A 14576-nucleotide genomic window follows, 5' to 3' on the forward strand; every position below is an offset into this window, starting at 1 on the left:
GGGGGCGGCCCCGGGGCCCCCCACCTGCGCCCGCTGCCTGAGGCGACCGACCGCGTGGGCTCCGGGCTGACCCCAGCCAGGCCGTGGAGGCCCCCCCGATGCGGTCGGTCGACGCCTATGGCGTCGGCCTTGGGCTGGCCCCCCTCCAGGGCTCAGGACCCCCTTCGCCACGGGGGCAGTGGGTCCTGGCGGGGCTGGGCRTGGGCCACGCAATGGCAGGTGGGTGGTTCCCCCTCCTGGGACGAAGGATGGACCATGTCCAGCTGGATGGGCGCATCGCCTTGGCCTGATGCAGGCAGTGGGAAGCCGCTCAGACCCTGCTGGTCTAGGGCCAAAACACTCTATGCGGGGTTGCAGTGCTSCTGTAAGAGTTTCCTCTCACAAAACAATCTCACCCAAAGCAAATTACACCTATTCCAGGAGCAATTTACATCTCCAGCAATCTGTAGTACCCTGTCAGAGTTACAAGCTGTTCCCAAGTTAAAATAGAATCCAGTTTTGAAAGGTATTTAATGTTAATTATAACGTACTCTCTGTATTAACATTAAACAAAAGAACCTGTGGCTCCTGCTGTCCAGTATGTAGAGGTGAATCACTGCTTAGCTTGTTTAATGGGCGCCCACGCACGCTCACTGCGCGAGTGTGCCCAGTCACTGGCTTTGGCAGACAAACCGGCGGGTAGGGTAGTGGCCYGGGAGGCAGGGACCACGTGCTTTTATGTGCTGCAGCGTGTTCTTCTCTCTGAGCGGTGGCGAATTCCTTGTTCCGTGTTTGGCCTAAGYGCCGTTAAGTTGTAAAGTCATAGATTTCAAATGCATGAAACATCAGTCCTGTGAACACACAGGAGATCTGCGATAAGGTAATTTTGAGCAAACTACCTAATAAGTAAAAAGACAAGGTAGAGAAACCATCATTAAAATTATCCTAGGAATTAGTCTAAGTGACTGCAAACTTGCTGGTGGGTTAATACATAGTTTATAATATTTCATGGATAGCAGGAAATCATCACGAGACGCTGCCTTCAAATCTTGGGCATCATGTTTGTGAGCGTGAGTGGAYCCAGTCAGACACTGCTGTCTTCTTTGATCTTGTGGTGCAACATATTGCTCAGCACAATGTTCTGTAAAGGTCCTAAAGTGGAGGCTGGGTTTCTTAAGTTGAACCTGTTTACTAGTGGTGTATTTTTGTGTTTTTATGTTGTGATCCTTATTGGTGTAGCAACCCTAGGACACGGTTGTTGCATTGGGGTGACAGATACTCAAGTCAGGTATTTAATGGGCTTCTCTGAACATGCCAGCTGTGTCTTGCTATGTTGGTTGTTAGTTACTTTGCTTCTCTCAGGTCTGATCATGCGGGCTTCAGTGGCACTCTTACTCACCTGCTCAGGTTGTCTCTTCTCTTTCTCTTATCTATTGAAAATGAAAGATGCTGTCCTTTTTATTTTGAAAACATGAGCAGGTTAAGTTAGATGAAAAGTTTGGATACTAGACCTATAGAGAAAATACGGTGAGCAGGGATTTGAGATACAACTCCAGGACCAGCTAGCCAACCAGTGGCAAAAAATTAACGTTGCCCTCTTATCTTGTCTGTGATAGTATCACTTCAGCACTTCACTTGCATTTCACCTCTTTCATCCCATCTCTGTCACTTTTTTGTGATCATCARCTGTTGCGAGTCTGCATGGCACCCTTTCTTCTGCCCCTGTGGTGCACTAAGCTCTATGTTCCTCCCCAGCACAGTCACTTTTATGTTACCCTGCATGCCCCTTTTCTCCTACAATTTTAATCCAACACCAGGCATCTTCAGAGGCAGTCTGGGCATGAAAGCGATGTGTGGTTTGGTGGGTTTGGTTCGTGGTCTCCAGGAACAGACCCTTCCTCAGTTTCTCTGCACAGAAACTTCCTCCTCCCAAATTCCTSTACTAAAAAGGAGGATGACAAGTATCATAGTATTATTTTCAAGCTTGTTTTGACAAAGCCATGTTAGTTTACTGTTTTTAAGGGCTTTACTTATATGCAATAATATTGCTTGATCACAACATTACAACTGGGGACTCCAAGCCATGCTGGTCACCTCAGATGAAGCCTGGACTGGCAGGGACTGAATGGCAAGAGGCGTTCAGCATGAGTGTGCCTGCTTTTTGTTTCCTCTGGCTTTCACTGGGATTGTTTGGTTTGGTTTGAGTATCTTCCTTCTGCAGAATTGCTAAAGCTGCTCTGTTTGTATTTCCTTCCCCCAATAAAGCTTGGGTTAACAGTTTACTGCCTTCTAATGTTGGGACTATTTTTGCAGTTTTATGTTACCAACTGAGCAGTGCTACAATGCCAAAAACTCTCTCTACATCTTCCTGCTAATGTATTTGCCAATTTTGAGGTTAACATCACATTAATATCACTACTTCACTAAATGGTATTAAAGGTAAACACAGAAAAAATGTGAATCAATTTCCCATTAAAGCCTCGCTGCATATTAACTATATAATAAAGCATAAAATTCCATAATATTAATTCTAGACATGCACTGCACTTGCAGTTTTGTGCCCCTAAATGACTGTCTTTCCATCACCTTTTCCTGGACAAATCCATTGTGTTCCTGTGTGCCACTGATCTGACACTGATTTTCACAGGTGAAATCTTGGATAAACATGTGGAATCTTCAAATTCTGCCTGAACAAGTTTCCTGCTTAGTAAGAGGGTATGTCTAGTGAAACACGGACGATAAAGAGGAAAGGCTAGTTTATATCATCTCCCTTAAAGATTTCTATGAACTCCATCTGCTCTGTCCTTCTCTCCCAGTGGCTTACAAATGAACCAGAAGGGAAATCTGTTCCTCGCCTTGTCCTTCTGTCAGCCCCAATGTCTAATTCATTCTTCTTCAGGCATATCCACTGCCCTTACTGCTTCATAATCAACCTTTACAGTACTAAATGCAAAAAGCTCAGAACCTAGATTTTTTTTGTCTCTCATTTTCTTTCCAGTGGTGTCTTCCTTCAGCACCTCCTTGTAAAGGAAAAGACTTTTCTTCCTTCCTCCTATCTGCCCCTTCTGCAAGACTTCAGTAGTCCTTCCCACGCTCCCATCTCTGAAATACAGCTCATGCATGGGTTTTTCTCAATCCCGCCATTCACCTCCAAACTAGTTTTCCCAATGCCGCGTTCGAAGTTGTCTCTGTTAAAGGTAGGAGAAGAACTCTTTTATAAATAAAAATAACATCTGAGGTTTGGATTTATTTTTCCTAAAGTTGTGGTGTCTCTTCAGATAACAGATAATAAAGCTCTCAGACTGCTTTGCCATTTCCATTTTACAAAAGCAATTCCAGTGATGCTCTGTAGCATGTCTGGCATCAGCAGGCTCAAATTTTGTGTATGGAAATGCAAAGATTTTTGTTTCTCTGGTRTCTGCTAAATAATTCTTATCTTATGCAGAAGTGAAAACATTGTAGAGTACAACCAGCTCTTTATATGCAGCATGTTTGAAATACTTCCAGCCAGCCTCATTTCTGCAAGCTGAAATGCAAAATGTTGCTATGGGAACAAAACCTTCTCTCCACCCAATCAGCTGAACAAGGAGGGTTTTTTATTTTTTTTTTAATACAAGATTGTCTGTATCTACACTTCACCTAATCAGTCAAGAGGCAGCAGCGAGCAACCATTTTCACAGCCGTTAATTGGGAAAAAAAAACATGTTTCACCAGCATCTTGGGGGGAAGGAGCTTGCCATCTTCTTGTAGAACATGAATAGACACTAACACAAACTGAGAATCCCATCTGGCAGTGAAACTAAGGAAGTAAACAGGTGTGAAACTACAAAACCCAAGCTGTGCAAGCCCATGTCTTTCTTTGGGAGAGAAAGCATTTACATGAAGAGGTCCTCAGTGAACACTGAAGAGGAGTGGTTGTAAGAGAGGAGGAGACTTAGCAGTCCTGTCATGGAGCGCCTGCTCCTCCAGGAAAAGGGGCTGCGGAGAGCTGCTGGGTGACATAGGACTCGTGCTCCTTCTGTCAGCTCCTTTAGTTTTAGTCACTGTTGATGTTTTAACTCAGCCAGTGTGAGTCGGAGACCTCTGTCCACAGCAAATTAAAAGTAACGTAAAGGTAGCTTGATCCCATCTTGTCTGCAATAGTGCATACACGTTAGTCCTTTGGGTCAGCTGAGGTTTAACAACCTGCTAAACTACAGTGATCTGATGATGTATTTAAGTCCTCTGTCTCATGTCAGTCTATAAGCAGTAAAGACATTTTCCAGAATGGAGAAAAATCACTAGTAATTTCATGGTAGTTCTCAGACTAATTTAAATTTCTGTTTATTGACAGAGATTTTTCTACTCTGTCAAATGAGGGGAARCACTAAGTCAAACTTTAGTAATAATAATAATAATAATAGCCTTCTAAAATGTTTTAGAGTTTGATTAACGCATTCATGAATGTGAACACAGTAAGTCTTTATTAGTGAGTGATTGAACTGTCAGTCTTCACTCCTTCTTAGTCATTATAATAAATGAAACCATACCCTTATCAATCTTGGATTCTGTACACATGTCATATTCTGTCTTTCTCCTCCATGAGCTGTCAGTTTAAAGCTTTCAGATGGTCCATGGAAGAAAGGAAGTAACTGTCTGTTCRTGAAGGTCCATAGTAAATGCAAAGTGATGGTATATGCATCACTTTATATTATGTGATATATTTTGTGAATACAAAATAAAAACTGAGAATCACTCTCGTTATCTTCTTTTTATAGAATATAGAAATATAGAAAATGTCTGCTTTGTGGGTCTTACAGGTGTCTCAGAAATTATAGTGACAAATTATTCAATTTCAAATAAGTCTATGTTCAGATATAATAAAAGATTTAAACTTTTTAAAATCAGCAGACTCTAATTCAATAATAACATTGAAAGCAGGAAAATAGCAATGATCTACATTATGGAAACAACTCTGAGTTTCTCATGGGAGTCAGTCAGATGTTGTCAGATGTGGTGCTAACTCAGAGAGGACAGATTCCTCTGTCAGCTCACCCTGCAGAGATAYTAAAATCTCCTGTCAGTGCAGGTAATGCGAATCCTTGAGTGGGTAACAGGGAAGAGAGAGTTTTGCTCATGCATATGACATAAATAACCAGAGAGATTCTTGAGCAAACTTCTACTCAAAACACTTGGAGGTCAGCAAATGTGGCTGAGTAGGCGTTAAAAGGCTTGGCTTGAGGAAGCCTTTGAACACACGACGTGGAGTGCCAGTGTGCAGAGGACCAAACCGGGGCTGCTGCCTCCGAAGTACTCTSCTTCAGTCTGAAGAGATGCCCACCATGTGCTGTGTGATTGTAATACCTCGGTGAGGAGAACGAAGGCACTTCATGAAAAGCATCGAAGAAGATCCTGGGGCTTTTTCTGTTCATCACAGTTTTATTAGCTCAGTTACTCACTTAGGAATACGAGCACTTATGAATACATTATTTTTAAAAACTAGGATAGCTACAATGTAGGTACAATCAGCAAGCGGTCTGGTATAAAAGATAGTTTATCTTGGCTTCAAGGACAAATATTTCCAGCGTAAGCCCTTCAATTCTAAGCAAAACATGTAGATATCATTGTGCCTCGGCTTGAAGTGTTTTGCTGGTTCAGTTCTTATGCTGAACTACTGCAATATGTGCAGAACAGCTGAAGAGAAAAGCATGTGGAGTGAAGGAGAGGTGGAAAGGAAGGAGTACCTCTTTAAAGCAGTTACCACTGAACTACTTGGGTGGTGGACAAGCAGTCCACGTGTCCACCATCAGTCCCTGCTGATGCACATTGGTTGTCTGATGTCACCTGCAGAGGTTCCTTGATGGCAGCAGTCAGTGGAGCACTGGTCATTTGAATATTTTAAAAGGTTTTATTTTATCATTTACAGTATTTCAGTTTATTGTAATACTCTCACTTATCTTGCTCTTCACACTTTTGAAGTTGCACTAAGCAACACGAGTGAATCTTCTACTCAGAAGTATCCTTTGCACAATTTCTGGAAACTGTTACTCAGAATAAAGAGATAATAAAAAATAATYATGTACAGTGTCCTTTGTTCCTAGAAATCCAGAAGGCACACAATGTTSATCAAATACTGTTCCTGCCTGTGTGAGTGCTTCCATATGTATTTACACCAGGAATGTTCATTGTAGTGATAGACTTTAGCATTAATCCTCATTCACAAAATRCCTGCCTGGTCAGCAGTGTCAGCATGACATTTAACTCATCGTGATTTTAGCTGTCACATGTTCAGGATCACTATAGAGCACTTCATGATCCCATTTTTCAGTTGGCAGCTGAGATGGTTTTTCTGCTACTGCTGACTTGTCTAATAATTTTACACAGAGAGCAAACTTCTGCTGTTGCTTACGTACACATGATTTCCCTTTGAAGACAATCCTGAGATTCATAATATCAAGATATTATGCTGACAGCACTRCCTGAGGCTTATACCAAGCTGTTCATGTCCGGAGTGAATTTAGGATCTTGTTAGCTTCTAAAGCACCTAAAATCAGAATATAATTGTCATATTTTAAATAGCAACTCTAAAGATTGTGTCTTTACTCTGCCCACAAAAGAGGAAAATGCTACAATATATTCTTCCTAGCTTCTCCACGCAAAGATCGTGGTAACTAACAGCTCCAGGACAGATGTCTTCTGCATTCCTTAGTCATCATAAAGCAAATGGTCTCTCCAAAAACATATGTTGATGCTCACTCACCTATGAATTTCAGAACAAATGGCTATCAACAAGAMGGGAAAGCAGAGAAGTCCCACGAGTGCAAGCCAGATGAAAGAGCAAATGAAATGAGCATGAATAACAAGCATCCATCATCATAAATTATCCTCAAATTCTCCTTCCACATGCAGTCGTCGCCTTGCATCTAATGCTTCTCAGACAACCTGTGACATCTGTGGCCCGAATCCTGCAAATGACTAGACTGAGTAGGAAATGTGCTTYGTAAACATGTTGTTCATTATAGCTATTTTACCTACTGACAGATGGATTGATTTGAAATGGTTTATTGCTTACTCACCCTTCTGCATATGTGAATTAGATGAATTAGTGAACTGCCTAATAATCAGGCAGCAAGGGCTTCAGTCCAGCAGAGATTTTGAAATTGCCTTTTCTGCCTCTATAGGAATTGCAAGGGAGTKGAAAAATTGTACATTCCCGTAAGTGTTTTCATTTAATCTGGTATTAGATGAAAGAGATCAGGTTTGTTAAAATGCTTTCAAAACAGAACTTCTATTTTGAGCCTACTTGTAGGAAGAAAAAATACAAAAAGGTGGTAGTCGCTCAGTAACTGATTATGGTGTTTTCAACATAGGTAGACAGATCTAGATAGATAGATCTTCGTATAAGAAGCCAGCTGGAATATAAAAGAGCTGATATTGTAATGATAACTCCCCACAAAATGGAAAAGGAAAGGGAGTAACAGTAAACCTATTTGTGCAGTATCACCATTACAGCATTGTCATGCAGTCCTGAGATCAAAATTATTATGGTGGTGACATTAGCACCAATATCCAGCAGTTATTAGGAAAGCAAATACAGCACAAGCAAACTACATAAGCATGTATTTTGAAGCACATGAGTAATCTCAGAGACTGGGAACCTGTTGACAGACACAGAATATTCCAGCTGGGCAGAGTTAATGGAACTGCTTTCATGGCAGGTGCTACCCTGGTACTTGCAAAGTGACCTGGGCGTAACTTAAATGAACTCAGCATATTGAGCAGCATTCCTAACAATTTCCGTAAATGCCATCCTGGTTCAACCCTGCAGCTCTTCTAAAAGACACAGAAATCTGGTTGCTTTGGGCTTTACATACTCTTTAAATGAAGTCATTCTGTCCCCCCAGCTGTGGTAAGGACGCACCCAGCCTTTCCCAAGGCGGGCTAACTCCAACACGGTGCTGCCACAGGGTGTCCTAGGGAAACATTTTGCAGCCCTGAGCTGACACCRACGTTGGAGAGTGTCGGCCCTCTCAGTAGCGGGCTGGAGCTGTAGGTTGGTTGTCAAACTGTGCTTTGACCTCAATTTTGCATTCTGCCTTAAGCTTACAAAATTTTTAATTTAACTCAAATGATCAGATACTTGTTCTGACTCAGGAAAGCATTTAATCATATCTTTGAATCCCTTAAGAACTTGTTTAAGGTTTAATATACATTGAAATGATTTCCTGGTTTTATGCCATATGCGTTAGATTGTCCTGAAATGACTTGCAGTCTTTCTTAACACAACTTTGCCCTGCCTCTGTGGAAGAAATGCTGTTTGGAAATGTGCCTTCACAGTCCACCACCAATATCTTCCCCACATAAGGGATATTTGATAGCGCTTGCTCTGAGGAGCAGCTTTAAAGAGTCCCAGTATGCAGCTACATCCATACAAAACTGGAAACACAGGCTAACTTGGTGCTTGCAGCGGGCTGCTGTCCACCTGAAGAGCACGAAAATGACCTGCTTTCATTAACAGTAAGGATCTGGGGATATGGTAACTCCAATCAAAAAATCAACACATTCCTGCTTTTTGCAGTTTGTGTATCTGTCGGTGGATGCTCACGTGCAGGACACCCAGTGTCCAGCTCCACTGTTCTGAAGCTGTTTTCATCTCGTTTGCCCATAGGGAGGCTTTAGATATGAGTAGTTAAAAGAGGTGGTGGGACTGCCTCCTCCACGCTTCCCCGCGGGGCCAGTTCCCTTCAAACAACAGGTAAAATGCAAGTATAAAGCACAAAGCTGGCAAAGAAAACATGACATTTTGGAGATCATGTTGGGCCCTCTAATTACCCAGTACAAATAAAACTGTCAGGCATCTCCCAACAGTTTTTAGAAGTGATCTTTAACACAGTGTGGGGGAAAAGAAAAACAACCAAAAAACCTGACTTCAGTGTGCAGTGACAGATCAAAGTTTGTCTTGCTGTAGATTAGAAGGAAAGAATATACTAAATCTCAAGTTGACATCTGGTATTTCAGAACAAAACCGGAATCGCTCGGACTTCAAAAGGCTTTCATCAAGATAATCTCCATTAAAGCCGAGCAGTGCAAACTGTGACCAAATCTAAGACTGCGAGCACTAGCTCTGCAAAGCGAGGCACTGAAAAGACCTCTATTAGTTGGCATTTTCCTATCTTTTAGCTCAGTATGGCATGCTGCGAGTGGTATTTGGGTGGCGCAGGGCAATACGGAAAGCCATAGGTGGCTGCACTGAATAAGCTGAAGATTTAGGCTCTAATGTTTGCTGCTTCACAAAATCAGTGCTATAGAGAGCAAAAGCATTTCCCTGCATGGAGGATGTTTTTATATATTTTGCCTGGTGAATAGTAAAATCAAACATTAGAGCTCTAAGTACAGAATCYGACGGATCTTGGCATATGATCTTTTTTCTATTTTTATTTCTAGCAATTCTGAGACACAATGGGTTTCTTTTGAACAAATTTGGATACATCTCTTATGGCAGCATGTATGAGATGATTGATTTGGCACTTTTTGGCTGAGAGGGGAAGGGAAAAACCAGGTGCCTGCTGCAGGGGGATTCAGTCAAGCCCTAGAAGCTCAGTACTTCCTAATTAGAAAAAAAAAGTAGCTAGGATCGTGGACGGTGTGGAGACACGGTTTGGCAAGGGTAAATACAAACACTGCAGCGCAAGGGGCAGCACTGAAGAAGCCAGTCTCCCGGAGGCGTTGCTTTATTCTTTCTTCTTTCCCTGGGTGTTTTAGCTGTTATAAAGCCTGCAGGAACCTGRCATCCTCGATACCTTTACAGCTCACTTTTTGGGTGGCAGCATACATTTATTTTCTACTAATCAGCTTAGCAGCAGGCATGGTATTTTCAAAGCAAAAAATACAGCGTTATAGTTGTGCCAAGTGCTTCATGAGCCTCTCAGGTTAGGAAACCAATGATTCAGGGAGCACCAGTGCTGAGAAATAATCCTGATGTATAGGAGTCAGCGAGAGAAGAAGCATAATTCCGTTTTCCTTMGAAATTTCTGAATGATAAGGTAATAAAGCTGCTGTCACTGAAGATCACCAGGTAAGATATGTAAAACAAGGTGTTTTAATGGAGTCGGGAGTTTTGAGAGGTAGCTGTTAAGTACTTTGCTCTTGGGGCCATGAAATGCTAAAYTAAGAGGGCAGTTCCAGCTGCTGTGAACTCTGCATTTCCTTTTCCTGCGGACACCGCATGGCCCATCCAGAGGCTGCCCGGGACAGGACTGCTGAGGTTTCCAGCGAAATGAGASCGCGGATTGCATGTCCTCTGGGATCAGCAGAGTCTCTTTTCACTAAAGATACAGTCTGAGGTGCAATTTTAGCATTATGCTGCTTCCTACATCCTGACTTTGCTACAGCCTGGCAGCACAGAGCAGGGAAAAAAAAGACCTGCAATGCCCTGAAGTTTCTCTGCTGTCAATTAAAGCAGGTCTACTGAGGGAAACAACAGCGCAAAGCACATGGAGGAGGAGGAGGAGAAACAAGCTCTTTGTAAATACAGCCCGAAGCACGCAAAGTATCGCAGGAAGCAGAAAAGCTTCGCTCAGGACCTAGTGAGTGTCCTGGCTTTGGTTTTTTGTTTCRTTTTAATTCTAATGTCCCGTTTGTCCATTTGTTCATTAACTGGCGGTGAAATAATTGCTTTTGTTAACATCAGGGAACACAGCTCTCGAACCAGATATCTGAGCCGAGCGTGACTAACCTGGCGCGTTTGGCTACCGATGGGCCCCGAGAGCGGGAGAAGAGTTGGCTGAGGATCTTTCTGGCTCGCRATGTTGTTTTTTCATGTCTTTTTAAGGTACTGGGGAAATTCTAGGAAACGGATAGATTACTAATAGAAAATGGTTTCGTTATTCGACTGTCGTAATGCTGGCTGGGCCTGTGGAAAAGACAGACGGGCGGAGGGAGGCGCGCGGGCACGGGGCAGGGGGAAGGCGTGGGCAGATGTAGCGGGGTCCGGTGGCCGGTGGCCGAAAGCCGGCGTCGGACAAACCCGACCAGAAACGGGGCCGGCTTTCGCACGGCACAGGTGACCGACTGGTCGGTCACAGCACACGGTCAGGGAGGGAGGGTTTCCCAAAGCAAGACTGGGTGCTCTGCGGGAAGACAGGCTTTAACCAGAGTAACATCGAGTATCTACAAATAAGTAATTTTTGTATTGAACATTACCTCCTCCACATGCAGAATATCCAAAATAGCCTGGGCAGAAAGTGCTTCCTGTTAAAAAACACGCAGCTGGCAACTCCAGCCGCCGCACGGAGCACCCCGGTGCCATGCCGAGCCGCCCCAGCATCCCGTCCCATCCCGTCCCATCCCGTGGGACCCAGCTGCCGCCAGGGACCCAGCCCACCGGGATGAGCTCTGGACAAGGCTCCGTAAGAAACTGGGCTAGTAAGATTTTGGGGATAACTCAGCTTATTTCTCCCAGACTTCCACGTATGTCACCAGAGATGTGGTTATTCGAGGAGCAAATCTGCCAGGACACATTTGCCCCTGTTCCCTTTTTTCAAAACATAAACGTTAACAGCTAAATCAAGCTTTAAATGCCTGAAGACTAAAAAATGTGTAAGGCATTTTCTTCTTCTTCTTCTTTTTTTTAACGCAAAAATCCGTCAGAAATCATTTGAAGTCCCTTGTTTGAGGTCCATCAGAAAAAAATTTGAAGTTACTAAAACGTGCATTAACATCGCCTGCTAGGATTTACAGCAACARCATCGCAGGCCCAAAGCAAACCCAGGCGTTTGCAAAAACCGAACCCTGATCCCGCCCAAGGGACTGCAAGTAAAATTGCAGGAATCAAAGGAAAACCAGGTAGCTTTTAATCTGACATCTTAAAGAAACCCCACAGAGTACTGACACCTGCACATGGATCTCTCCCAGGTAGCATCGGCTTGGTGCTGCTCCTGGCCTGGCCTGCAAGCCCGGCAGCCCCCGGCCTGGAAAGGCCCGGATAAAACCCAGGCTTTCATCCCACATTTGTGCCCRGGTTGGCGTCTACTTCACCAGGGGACGTGTGAGCAGCTCCAGGCAACCCTCCCAGGGGCTTTAGCTCTCACCAACCCTCACCGAATCGGTTAAGAAAAATTTTCCTGAGGCAGAAGATATTTCTTTCACTCTTCCTCTTTCGAAGAAGTAAAAAGTTTGAGGATTTTTTTTTACTGTTACATTGGAAATGTAATTTTTGCTTTATTCTGTGATACAATTTCTAGCTCTTTAAATACAGAAGTGCCAGCTTATCACTCAGTACACGTGCTCCTTCTATAACATAGGCTTATTTTAGTGAGAATTTTTAAATTGCTTCTAATACTTATAGCAAATAGCAAATTCATGAGTAGAGAGCATCTCTTTCAGATTGACTAGCTGGAGATAGCATTGAACACACCAAGGCTTTCAGGCTTTGGGCAGAGGTTGCAGTGTTATTTGTATCTCTGTACGCGTGTGAAATGGCAGATAGCACAAGTCTACAAGAAACCTTGCCCTTTGCTTGCCAAAGAAGTTAAGCAGCCCCGTGCAGCCCAAACCCACAGCTTTTCGGACTCCCTCCCATTCAGAGCTGCCAGGGGTTTCTTGCTTCCTCCGGCCGCTACTTGGCTGCACGGCGTCAGCAAAGCCCACACAGATGCAGATATTGCTGAATTTGGGTTTGCCTCATTGAATTTTTACGGATGGTTACCCTTGGAAAAACAAACCATTAATAGGCCTGAGTCTGAATGCTTGGCTGCGTGAGGCTTCATCTGTCACATACAGGCTGTGCTTTGATGGATCACTATTCCATCGGCTGCAAATCCTTTGGGCTATGAAGGATACGAAACAGTCCTACAGCCACATGCCCTGAAGGTAACATTAAAATCTCTATCACGGAAAAAAGGGGGAGYCCATTAGAGGAGTGGATAAGAAATTACTCCACAGTTAAAGTGTTATTGTAGCAATGTAAATCAACGTAAAACAGAAGTCTTTTCAGCTTTATTTGCCTCAGGGATGTTAGCAGTCATAAAGATACTTAAATAGATTTTAAATTCAAGTTGTTATTGTGGCAACTAAATTACACTATGAATTTTCAAATGTTCTTTGCAAGTAATTTGCACAAAGTAAATGATAAGCTCCTAAAATTTTAGTTTTCTGCATATCTTTCTTAATCAGAACAAATTCCAAAATATGCTAGATGTTAGAAGCAATCTGTAAAGCTCTCCTTTAATCATTGCTCCTGCTCTAAATATCCACCTGAAGGACTGGCAAGTACTTACCTCTTATTCTCTAATGCCAACAAAAGAAAATTTTCAGTTGCAACATCAAAATCCATCTTTTCTGCCTTTTCTGCCAARTCAGTATACAGGCCAAACTGATCTAAACCAAGTGATTCATGGTTTTAATCAGCCAGCAACTCTCATTCAAATGCCAGTTWTTAACTTGTTTTACGTATCTTCATAATCTGACAAGGAAAGGTGAGCACTGTTTGTTGGAAAGTTTGCAATACAAACTTGCAGCTAAACTTGTGGATTTTTTTCCCTAATTAAGTACATCTATAGACATTTATATATACATATAGTTTAACACACCTGTATTTACATTCTAATTTTTTTTAATCTGCTGATATGCAAGAGGGAAAAGCGCTGAACCAAACCCTTAATTAAAATTCATATAGGAAGTTAGAAATTTAGKCTTTTTTTATAAATAAACCATCCTAAAAGATAGTTATTTCATAGCTGAATTTRAAAAACATTTTTTCCCCAGAATGCTGCTTTGATTGGGTTTCTTTGCAGTTGGCATACATGAAGAAAGCTAAGCAGTGTGCCTGAGCAAAACTCGTCTCTCTAAGGAACGGTATCGCGTAGGTTTAAGCGACTCAAAACGCAGGTAAGGTAGGCTGCCAGACCTGGGTTTGTTTGTGGGTCTTTAGACCGCACAGGCAAGGCGGGCTCCGGTCATCGCACTCCTGCCGGGAGCCAGCAGATCCACGCTGTGCCGGGAGGTACAGCTACCCCCTCGTTACATTTAGCACAAGGGGGAATATCTTTGTCATTGCTTCAGCTGCACTCGGTTGAAGACACCATCTACTGCAGTACTCAGGCAGTATTTACAATGTCATTTAGACCAGAAAGCATTTGAGCTTGGATACTGAAGTATCATCAGCAAAGGTGAAYTTTGGTAAGTGAATGAAGTTCTTGATAAAGGCCACATCACACAGGTGTTTACAGAGAGCCCTGTGAAAGACTGCTGATTTTTCTGCATAAACATGCTTTATTTCCTGCACATACTTTATGCAATCTGCCACAAAGAAGCAGTACTACAGGGGRTCTCAGTAAAATTCTGCAGATCCAGATGGTTTGGCCGAGGAAAATTTAAAATCCAGCATTTGTGGTCTCTGATGCTTAAAGCTATTCTGTGCTTTCCAGAGACCAGGCTGATAGTACTTCCCAAACTGAACTACGGGGTCTTAGGCTGGGTCTTTAGTTCAGTGGGGCAGGAGGAATCTTTTCCCCTTTCTGTGCAGTACTGCTGCACAAGCGGCTGCATAAAGCTTTGCTTGTTCCCTCAACATTTCTGTTCTAACCAACAACAAAAACATAAAGCAACTCTGAAGTCTG

The sequence above is a fragment of the Rhea americana genome, unplaced genomic scaffold (genome assembly GCF_003343005.1).
Source record: "Rhea americana isolate MKP2758 unplaced genomic scaffold, rheAme1 scaffold_69, whole genome shotgun sequence".
In the NCBI taxonomy this organism is placed as follows: domain Eukaryota; kingdom Metazoa; phylum Chordata; class Aves; order Rheiformes; family Rheidae; genus Rhea; species Rhea americana.